The 10,110-nt window shown below is 41.0% G+C and overlaps 1 long non-coding RNA gene across 2 annotated transcripts; it reads left to right on the forward strand.

The window, feature by feature from the left end:
- The first annotated feature begins 1,014 nt into the window (after window positions 1-1,014).
- LOC128626863 (uncharacterized) lies at window positions 1,015-8,617 on the forward strand. 2 transcript variants are annotated; one of them, XR_008390958.1, is made up of 4 exons: window positions 1,015-1,061; window positions 6,468-6,631; window positions 7,282-7,456; window positions 8,253-8,617. It is a non-coding gene; the product is annotated as an uncharacterized LOC128626863 (long non-coding RNA). The 2 variants fall into 2 exon arrangements; XR_008390957.1 differs by lacking the exon at window positions 7,282-7,456.
- The last annotated feature ends 1,493 nt before the right edge of the window (window positions 8,618-10,110 follow it).

Here is a 10,110-nt window from a genome sequence, read left to right on the forward strand (position 1 = left end):
GAGTAAGAAGAGGGGGAAATTTATGAGAACCTCTTTGCCCGCAGTGTTGGGCTTCCTGAACATCACTGTGACAACTCACCAAGGTTGACTAACTTTGCTCCGACCCCCGGGCTTCTCTATTCATCCCACACAGAACACCCTCAGAGACTGGCTTGGCTTCCCATTGCTGCCCAGAGGAGGACGTGTCAAGCAAGAAGCAGGAAAAATGCTCGTTTCTTGTTGAAAAAGTCCCAAATTGTAACTTAACAGTGCATTTTTTTTTTCTAATTTCCAAAATGTGCTTTTCCCCCAGAGTCCTTGAGCACAGACCTGTGGTTTTCTCTCTCCTGGGTTTTACAGTCTATCTGCCTCAAGCCAAGAGACTTGGCTCTGCTCCCCCTGAGTCAGAGTCTCGGCTGGTAGCTGAGCCCAGGAAGCTTGGCCCCACGTCTCTCCCTGGAACCACCAGACCACACAGCCTCCTGCACTCAACCCTTTGGCTGGATGTCCTGCCGCCTCTTTGTTTGGGGAGAGATGTCTTACGTAACTGCACAACCTACTAAATGCTCCATTGTCTTCCACTTGGGAGAGCTCAAAATAAACTATTATGACTTATGACTTATCACAAAGATACAATCTATCACCACGTATGCATAGCCCCCAGGGAGCGAGCCTCACCTATCTCACTTAGATCAATCAGCAGCAGGAGCTCAACGACTGTGGTCTTTGGAAAATTATGAGTTCAGAGCAAGGTGCCGGAAATATGAAGCCTAGTTCATCTATAGGTCACAGCACTCTGCTCAAACAGCACATGAAAGTCATTTGTAATTCAAGATTAAAACAGGCATAAACAATTCTGATCTGATTATTCTTTTATTAATCTGATTTTGATAAACAGCTGATGAAAGTGGAAGGTGTGTGGTCACTAGAGGAGAGATAGTCAGGCCATGAAATCAGTTTTTCTTATCTCACTAGTCAGGGATTTATTTTGAGGCACCTATTAATAGCCCACAATGCCAAGAACTGTGATCATTGCCCTGGACTGCAAAAGCCTTCCGAGCAGAATGACAGAAACCCATTGGGTAAGTTCTTCACCTCCATCTTTATTTTCTATGAATCTCTGATTAGCCCTACTGGGACTTCTAGCAATTACTTTAAGCTGGCACTTCTAGAAAAAATACATATACCTCTTAGGATTCAATTATAAATGAAAAGAACCTCTGCATGGTGTTGCCAAGGAGCTCTCCCTGGATAAGGCCGGGTGTGGACCAGGAGGAATAAAACACTCAGCATTAGGTGACAGTTCCATCTGGTTCTGCTGCCAGAGCAGCCCTGCAGGGAGAAGCTGGACAGAGAGGGGGACAGCCTGCTGCAGCCCGCTCTCTCTCCCCCATGGACCTCAGAGTCTTTCAAGGATCCCCCACAGCTCTTGCTTATTTCTTTCTGCAGCAGACATTTTCTCCTCAGGGACCAGCTACGTGATTAGTTTCAGGTAGAAGCACATTTCTTTCCCTGCTCTCTGACATGTGAGCTCTCAGCCAGGCTTTCCAAAAGGAAGCTGAACCCCCTGAACTTGGGGAAGTGCAGCCATATCCAACTGCTTTGTGAAGCACACTGGGGCAGCACAAGGGGAAGAGGTGAGGGGCTCTATCCCCTTCCTGCATCTGCCCCTGCCACTTCCTTAATGCTTCTGTTTCACGTACTAAGCCACCGAGTTCAGTGCATGGGTCTGTATACAGCAGCAGGCAAAACGATCATGTAAGAAATTTTGCTGTGCTGAGTTTTGTGTACTAATGTGGCTCAGGTTTTATTATACTTAATTCACTGAGTTAGGAAGAGCTAAGAGCAGAAGGGGGCTTCTATTCTAGCTTCTTCGAAAGAGTGATTTCCACAAGGATCTCTGAAGCCTAAGCTTTTTGCAGAAGCTACTTGTGTACACGATAGGGGAACTTTTTAGGGCACATAATCTGAAAAATGCACCAACTTTAAAATAGGAGGAACACAATGTACTTCTTTGGGTTTCCAATTTCGAGAAGACAAGGTGCAGTTCAAGTTCACCTCAAGTGAGAAAATGGAATAGTTTCTATTTTATTTGAATACAATGTACATCCAAAAGTGGGTGGGGACTACTTATACTGCAAGAACAACTCAAAAGAGTGCTCGATGTAGCTCATGAAAGGGTCATAAATTTGTTTTTCTTTATGATGCTCACTTGCTGTGTCAGAAGGATTTAGAATACATGGTAGGAAGAAAATCTTAACAATGTGTATAGATGAAAGAAATCATCAAGGAAACATAGAAACCCTATCCCTGTATAATAATATTATCTGGAGATAATTAATAAAATAGTACACAAGTCTTTTTTTTTAAAGAATGACTTCATTCCAATTCTACCCACAAGCTACAAGAAAAATTTCTTCCAAATGGAAATCATGGGAATTTACCAAACCAACAGACTTCTAATTGTGTTGTGATCTCTTCTCATGTGTCCCTGGTCTCTTCTATGTTTTAAAGTGCTTCTGGCTTAGGGAATTTTGGAGATAGGGTCAAAAATAAGGAAAGTAAAGGCAAGTAGGAAAGAGTAGAATTTAAATATCAATAATCTATCACTTCGATGTAGCAATAAAAACAAAATATATAGCAAAAATTTTCTGAAAAATACACTACATAACCCATCAGTAGATGAAAAAAAAGCCGTGGTACATTTACACAATGGAATACTACTCAGCTGTAAAAAATAGAGAAATCTTCTTTTTTATGACGGCATGGTTGGATCTAGAGAATATTCTCATAAGTGAAACAAGAGAGTCAGAGAAAGAAAAGTACAATATGGTTTAACTTGTATGTGGAACCTAATAAATGAGATAACCTGAAAAACAAAATAGAAACAGTCTCATAGATACAGCGAACAGACTGACCGCTGTCAGAGCAGAGGTGCATTATGGGGTTGGGTGGAAAAGGTGAGAGGATTAAGCAAAGAAAAAAACTGCACAAACACAGACAACAGTATGGAGAAAGGGAAGTGGGGGAAGTAGGAGAGGGTAAGGGGGGAATAAATGGTGATGGAAGGAGACTTGACTTGGGGTGGTGAACACACAATAAAAATATACAGAGGATATGTTATAAAATCATACACGTGAAACATATATAATTTTATTAACCAATGTCATCCCCATAAATTCAATAAAATTTTGAAAAAACAGTACATATTTTTAGCATACACATAAAAACAATATGCAAAAATATGGTCTTCTTTAGCTCGACTTAGACAATCCCAGAACGTTACATTAAAGGCCCTTAGAATTCAATGCCTATATGTACTGGAGAGGTCATATATACTGTTCTGGAATTAGACAGCCTGGGTTTAAATTCCAGTGTGTGATGTCGTGCAAGCCACCCACTCTCTGCCTCCCTGCCTCAGTTCCGTCATCTGAAAAACAGTAGTACACAACCTGGGTTTTTGGAATGAATAAATGAGTGAGTGAATGAATGGTTATCTGCACTAGAGTTAGAACAGAGTCTATGCTCAATGCTATGGAACTGTTTGATGATGGTGGTGATGATGAAAATAAACTGTCAACAAATTAAAATTCAAGGGCACCAGGTAAACAGTGCTAGCACCAAAAATTCCTATAGCTAAGCACTCTGCAAAAACACACAGACTAATAGATGTTATCTTCTTGAACCTAATACAAAATCATAATTCCTTTGCTCTAGCAAACAAAGGAAGTGCAAAACAGGTGATTTTCTTGTCTTTCTCCCCAAGCCATGACCTCCATTCAGTGGGCAGACTGGATTAGGGCCTTGAAGTCCTGCTGTGGGAGAGCCTTGGGGCTCACTGACCTGGGAGAATGATATGCCAGAGCCAGAGTAAGGTTTCTAGAGCCCAGAGCCATCCCATGGGGCACTCCCCTGCTCCCATAGACACAGGTGACTCCCGGTTATAATAAATACTTCATGTAGCCTTTAGGGGAATGAAAAAGCCACAAAGAGCTTCAAGCAGTGAGCTGTATACACAGAGATGGGCAAACCTTCCACCTCTGATTTGGAGACACTGGTGGATTTATGTATTCATCGTTTGCATACTTCCTTCTTTAAACCTAGGTGGGTCATGCACTGTTTTGTAAGAGGAATTAAGCTTCAGGTGGGGTTTTTAAAAAATGGCATCAATTTTAAAATGCTTTTAAGAGATCATAGTTCTCCTTTACCCCCAGATTATATTCCCTCCCACCCTCTACATCTGTGCACTTTGCCAAGCTCAGTCATGGCCCTCAACATAAACCAAAGGGGAGAAATATTTTTCTGCTCTTAAGTTTTGAATTCTGAGTCTTTTTATTTACAATCAAAGTTATTTATTACATTGGTATGATGGTAATAAGGAAACAGAAACATGGAAACAATGTTTTATAATCTCTCATAGTTTGCTGTCAGAGCTTTCTCTTTAACATGTACTTCTTGTGTTCAAACCATGTATGAAAGCCGAAGGGGTCCTTCTTGTCCCACTTGAAGGATCATCATTTTGCAGGAGAGCCAGTCGAGGTCAAGCAGGAGTGAGGGTCATGCTCAAGTTACTTGATTCAATCTCTCTCTCTCTTTCATTTTTAACATAAATGTTTGGCATAAATTCTTCTTTCTTTTATTTATTTATTTTTAGAATTTGAATTTTATTTTATTTTTCTTGGTCATAAGTATTTCTCATTTTATTTTTTTATTTTTTTTTTTAATTAATTTTATTTAGTTATTTTTCAAGTACAGTTTTTTGTCTATTTTTCCCATCCCGGCCTCCCCCGCCCCTTTCTCCCCACCTCCCTCCCATTTCCACCCCCCTCTTTTTTTTAGACTTTGCCATATAAATTAAAATATTTTACTGTTTGATTAGAACCTGTAATTATGCAACACTGATTTCAACAGGTTGACAACCTCTGCTCAACATTCTCAAGGAGGCTGAGCAGGGTCTCATTTACTTCTGGGACAGGGAGAAAAACCTTATAGTCATTTTGTGAATATATTCCAGGACATTTCTTTTACTTTTTAAAAAGAATACAACAAAAGAACATAACAGTTACTCATCTGCACCCAACCTCAATGACCGTGAGCTTGTAGAGAAATGGAAAAGGTGATTCTGGGAACCCAAGACCCTGTTTGAAGAGGAGGACTGTGAGTGTGACTAGAAGACACAGACCTGTGCAGCTTCTTTGAGAGTGTGGGTATGGTGGTGACTATATGGCATAGCAGGGGGAGCTTCCCCTCTGCCTTGGTTCAAAACCTTGACTCCAGAACTGGTCAGATTGCCAGCAGCCCAAGTCTTGCTACCACTTACTAGCTATAGACACTTGGACAAATTCCTTAGCTACTCGATACCTAAATTCCTACCTCTATAAAATTAGAGTGATAAGAGCACCTGTGTCACAGGGTCACTGTGAAGGTCACATGAGTTTATACCCATAATGTGCTGGAAGCACATTGTGTGGAGCATCCTAAGGGCTCAGTCTATGCTTGTCATTAACATTGCCTATTATTGACACTGTGCCAGCCCATCTTTGAATCTGAAAATAAAGGCCCAAAATAGAAGAAGAAAGAAACTGTTTTATTATATTTGACCAGGTGCTCAGGAATCAGCCCAGTTATGGCTGGACTCAGTGATGAAGAACCATTTTTCCCAGCACTAAACCCACTCTTAGCCATCAAGGCATCCTTGCGCACCATTAATATTTAAAAATAGAAGGCAGTTTCCAGAGTACGCTTTCTTAGAAACTCCAGTAAACTTCAGACTTATAGATTAAAGTCTGGTCTCTGGTTAATGTAACGGTGCTCTCTGTGACTGATAGACACCAGGTTTTCTCAATGTGGCACTAGATCTGCAAGGAGGGATGACATCCATCAACTCCAAATCTCCAAATACAGGGTTACTTTTAGACTCCACTCCCAATGTTCTCATTGCCAATAAGCATTAGCTATTCCCTCCTAGTCACATTCCCAAGGCTTTGGTGGTGTCCTTTCAAAGGCAGACTTACCCTTCAGGGAGCTACATGTCAGGACTTCTAAAGAGCGCCAGGACTTCAGCACCACACCTTCGAGATGCATGAAAAGCTTCAGTGTGCAATAATAAGGCATTTCTTATCAGGCGATCAGTCTTTCCAGTGTTGTGTCAATCCTTTTGCCTTCAGTGGGGCTGCAATGAGCCTCTCAGGAGGTGGCACACAAGAAAAAAAGTAGAGAGGGGCCCTAAATGAAATTCCAGTGGCAATTAATGAGCCTGGCACTAACACATTTTATGCTGAGAAGAAACATGGCGATCTGGGAGCCAGTGGCTAATGGAATCATGGTGTAGAAAAAGCTTCCACTGTTTCTGATGTTTTTTTTCACCTGTGTCTTTCGTACACAACCACTGATGAAAACAACTTACAACATACACACACAATAACTGAAGAATCTGGTGGTTTGGGTAACTCCTTCCAAAGCAATGTTCCTCCCCGCTGCATTAACAGGAAAGATCAACTATTCAACCTAAAGCTAAAAAACCTTGGACTTTGAAGTCAGTAGGTGAAACAGCAGCAGGCAGCATCATTGGCCAAGCCACCAGAAGTTAGAAACATTCTTCACCTGCTCAACTTGAAAAAAAAAGACCAGGCTCCTGCTTATCTCCTGCCCGGTAAGCGACTACTGTGAAATCCGTCCTGGGGAAGCTTGCCCGGGCCTCAGAACAGGCTCCTCTGTCTGCTCAGTGCGGTGCCCTTGGCAACACCACGGCCAGCTGCAGGGGCCGGGAGAGGCCAGACCGAGGGACTAGAAGAAGGGTATGAAACACGATGCAGCTGCTGAGCTTTCTTTTCATTAACTTTAAATTACAGCAATTTCTAGAGTTTTGGATAACTACTGAAAAGAGAAAAAAGACTGAAAAGACAATCTGTCTGCTTTTCACTTAACACAAAATGAGCAATAATGAAAGTAACTCATCCTGGAGTAGGACAGGACCACCACTCTCCCTGTTCCCTGCCTTCCAAATTCTATTTAGCTAGAAGCTTCTATTGCAGCTCTCCTCCCCTGAGGCAAGAAAAACACAGCCCAGAAGGCAGCCATCTCAGCAGCCGTCTCCTCTGCTAGGCCCTGCCCTGAGCCCAGAGTGATTCAGCAAAGCCGCCCACGCCAGGGTGGGAACAGGGCAGTGTGGCTGTTCGGTGGCTGTCGGAGCATGTGCCGTCCTTCCAGCTTGCTTGCTTGCTCACGTTGTCCCGAAGCACATCTCCTAGAAATGGCCACTAGCACCAGATTATTAAATTATTTATGTACTCCATATTCCAGGTGTTACTTGGGGAAGAGGTGACTGAGATGTCTCTGGGTTGTGCTGGGCCTGCTGAGTTGCAGTGGATGGATGGGAACGTGGTGATTAGACAAATAGGTATTAGCACTCATCTCCTAACCCCCATCTTTTCAAGATCTCGACACTCCAGTCCCTCCTCTGATCTTCTGCCCTGAGGTACAGCACTTTTTGTTAAAATTGTATCCATAGGTCTTTGATGGCTATAAGCTTCTCCAGGATGCCTGTATCTCTTGGTCACAGGATAAAAAATGACGGCAAAAGGGAAAGGAAATGTAAAAGATTCATGCTCCATTACATGTTTATTGAGTACCTACTTTGTGTTAGTCATCCTTCCTGGAGCTGGATGTACAGAGGTCAGTAAAGTGTACATTCATGTGGGAAGGAGTTTGGGAGCCACTGACGTTATTTGTAAGCAGTGAAAAAACATGAAGTTCATCCCATCTGCTTCCTATTCCCACATGAGATACACACGTCTGTATATACACACATACACACACGCAAACAGGGAAGATATGTGATTAGGGTAAATACTGAGTTTGGATTATGAAAACATTTTATGTTTTTAAAATTTGATGTTACTTTAGATTTTATATGTAGATGAATGAACAATTTCTCAGAAATGCAAGAAGAAGAACTAGGTTGGAAAATGAACCTCTTTTAGAAAAGTAATACATGAAATGAAACAGCATCATTCACACACAAATCATGCTAGGCATTAATCTTTCAAAGCCAACTTTTAAGATGTTTTGTCATGGCAAAAACAGGGGCAAGACAGGAACATACATATCCATTAAGAGAAAGCACAACATAGTTTAAGAAACCAATAACCAGTCATTTACGAGTGGCGTGGTTTATCCATATTTGCACAGAGTACCAGGTCTCCCTCTGAGACCCAGACGGGAACCTTCGGTCTTACCCACTTGTTTACCACAATGGTCTCACTTTGTTCCAGCACCTTGGCACCGCTCTGGAAGACCCGGGCCATGAAAGGACTTGGACAAGCAAATGTTTTGCAGTGTTGACCTCTGAAATTCCATCAAATATTCTTTTTCCATGTGACTTTTTTCTCTCTTTCCTTTCTTATTTCCTTCCTTCCTTCCTGCCTGCCTTCCTAGAATTTTAAGAAAAAGAAAGGAAAACGTGAGAGAAAAGGGAGATGAATTTTTATGAACTCTGTGATTACGTATAATATGGCTAAAATTACATAATATTGTTCCTATATAAGGATAGTTTTAAGCACCTGGTTATTAAAGGTGTTCTTTCAGACTACCAGTAAACAGAGACTGCATATCCACAAATTTCTTGTTGTTTAGAGCAAATATGTACAAAAGTCAAATAAATACTTAAAAAATAAAGTTAATGTTTGAATAAAACCATGATGGACTTGAGAAGTTACTAACAAAGAGTAAATAAAAACATGAATTACTTGTATGTATATTTTTATTTGGGGCATCATGTTTATCCTCTGCCAACTTAAAGATATAAAATATTTTTTAAAAAGTTTTTAAGGAAACAGAAGTCAAATATTAAATAAGATAGAAAGAGCATGTGTAAAATAGAAAGAGAAGCTACTATAATTGAGCAAAACACTTAACTCTGAAAAATGTGGACACTTTCTGCCATTATATATCTTACTTTCACAATGATTCCAAGGCCTTAAATAAAAAGTGGTTTCTTCATTTGGATAAACTTTGGAAGTTAGCTCAATAATAAAAAATCTGAAGACTAAAAGTAGGAAAGACTGAATATTGGCTTCCAAAAGATTAATGTTCTAATCTCTAGAACCTGTGAATGTTTCCTTATATAGAAAAAATGACCTGCAGATGTGATTAAGTTCAGGATCTCAAGATGGGGAGATTAACCTGGATTCTTCTGGTGGGCTCTAAGTGTAACCACATGAATTCTTATGTGAGAAAGGCAGAGGGAGGTTGGACCCTTAAAAGGAGAAGGCAATGTGACCACTGAGGCAGAGACTGACGTGATATGACTGATGTGGTGATGTGGCCACAAGCCAAGGAATGCCAACAGCCATTAGAGCTGAAGGAGGCAAGAAGCGGCTTCTTCCCTAGAGCCTCTGGAGGGAGCCCGCCTCTTCCGACACCTTGGTTTGGGCACGGTGAAACTCGTTTCGGAGTTCGGGACTCCCAAACTGTAGGAGAATCAGTCTCTGTTGTTTAAAACCACCCACTTTGCGTCACTTGTTACAACAGCCCTAGGACACAAATACAGAAAGCTACTCAGAATTAATACTCACCAACATCTTAACAGGAGTAAAAATAGCTGCAAGGAGGCAGGAGAATAATTTTTAATGAGGCAGCATTGAAAATTCTTTGTATTTCAATATCAAAGGAGTAAAGCAGAGGACTTGTTTCATTGTTTAGTACACATAACTTTAAAGAAAAACAGGCAAAATTCAGCTCACATTGGCTGGTAAAGTTTTAGTACTACCCATATAAGGAGATTTGATTCTTCGCTTGTTGAAGAAACTATAATCTCTTAAACATTTTTGTAAGTCAACATATGCACATAGTAAAAAAGAAAAGAAGAGAAAATAGCACAGAGAGATTAGACTGAGAGCTGAGTCTTACCCCCCACCCCCCAGCCTCCCCAGGCACATTCTTCTTTGGAGGCAGCCACAGTAACCCTTTCTGACTTCACTGCTTCTGATGATTATGTTCACAACTCTGAATAACATGGCTATTCTTCTATTATTTTACTTCATCAGCTTCAGGGAAACCCAAAACTAATATACTAACCTAACTTTCCACCAAGAAAGATAAAGATTTAGCTCAGCAGTTTTCTACCCAGCT

The sequence above is a fragment of the Artibeus jamaicensis genome, unplaced genomic scaffold (assembly GCF_021234435.1).
Source record: "Artibeus jamaicensis isolate MK-2021 breed Jamaican fruit bat unplaced genomic scaffold, CSHL_Jam_final contig_233, whole genome shotgun sequence".
Lineage (NCBI taxonomy): Eukaryota > Metazoa > Chordata > Mammalia > Chiroptera > Phyllostomidae > Artibeus > Artibeus jamaicensis.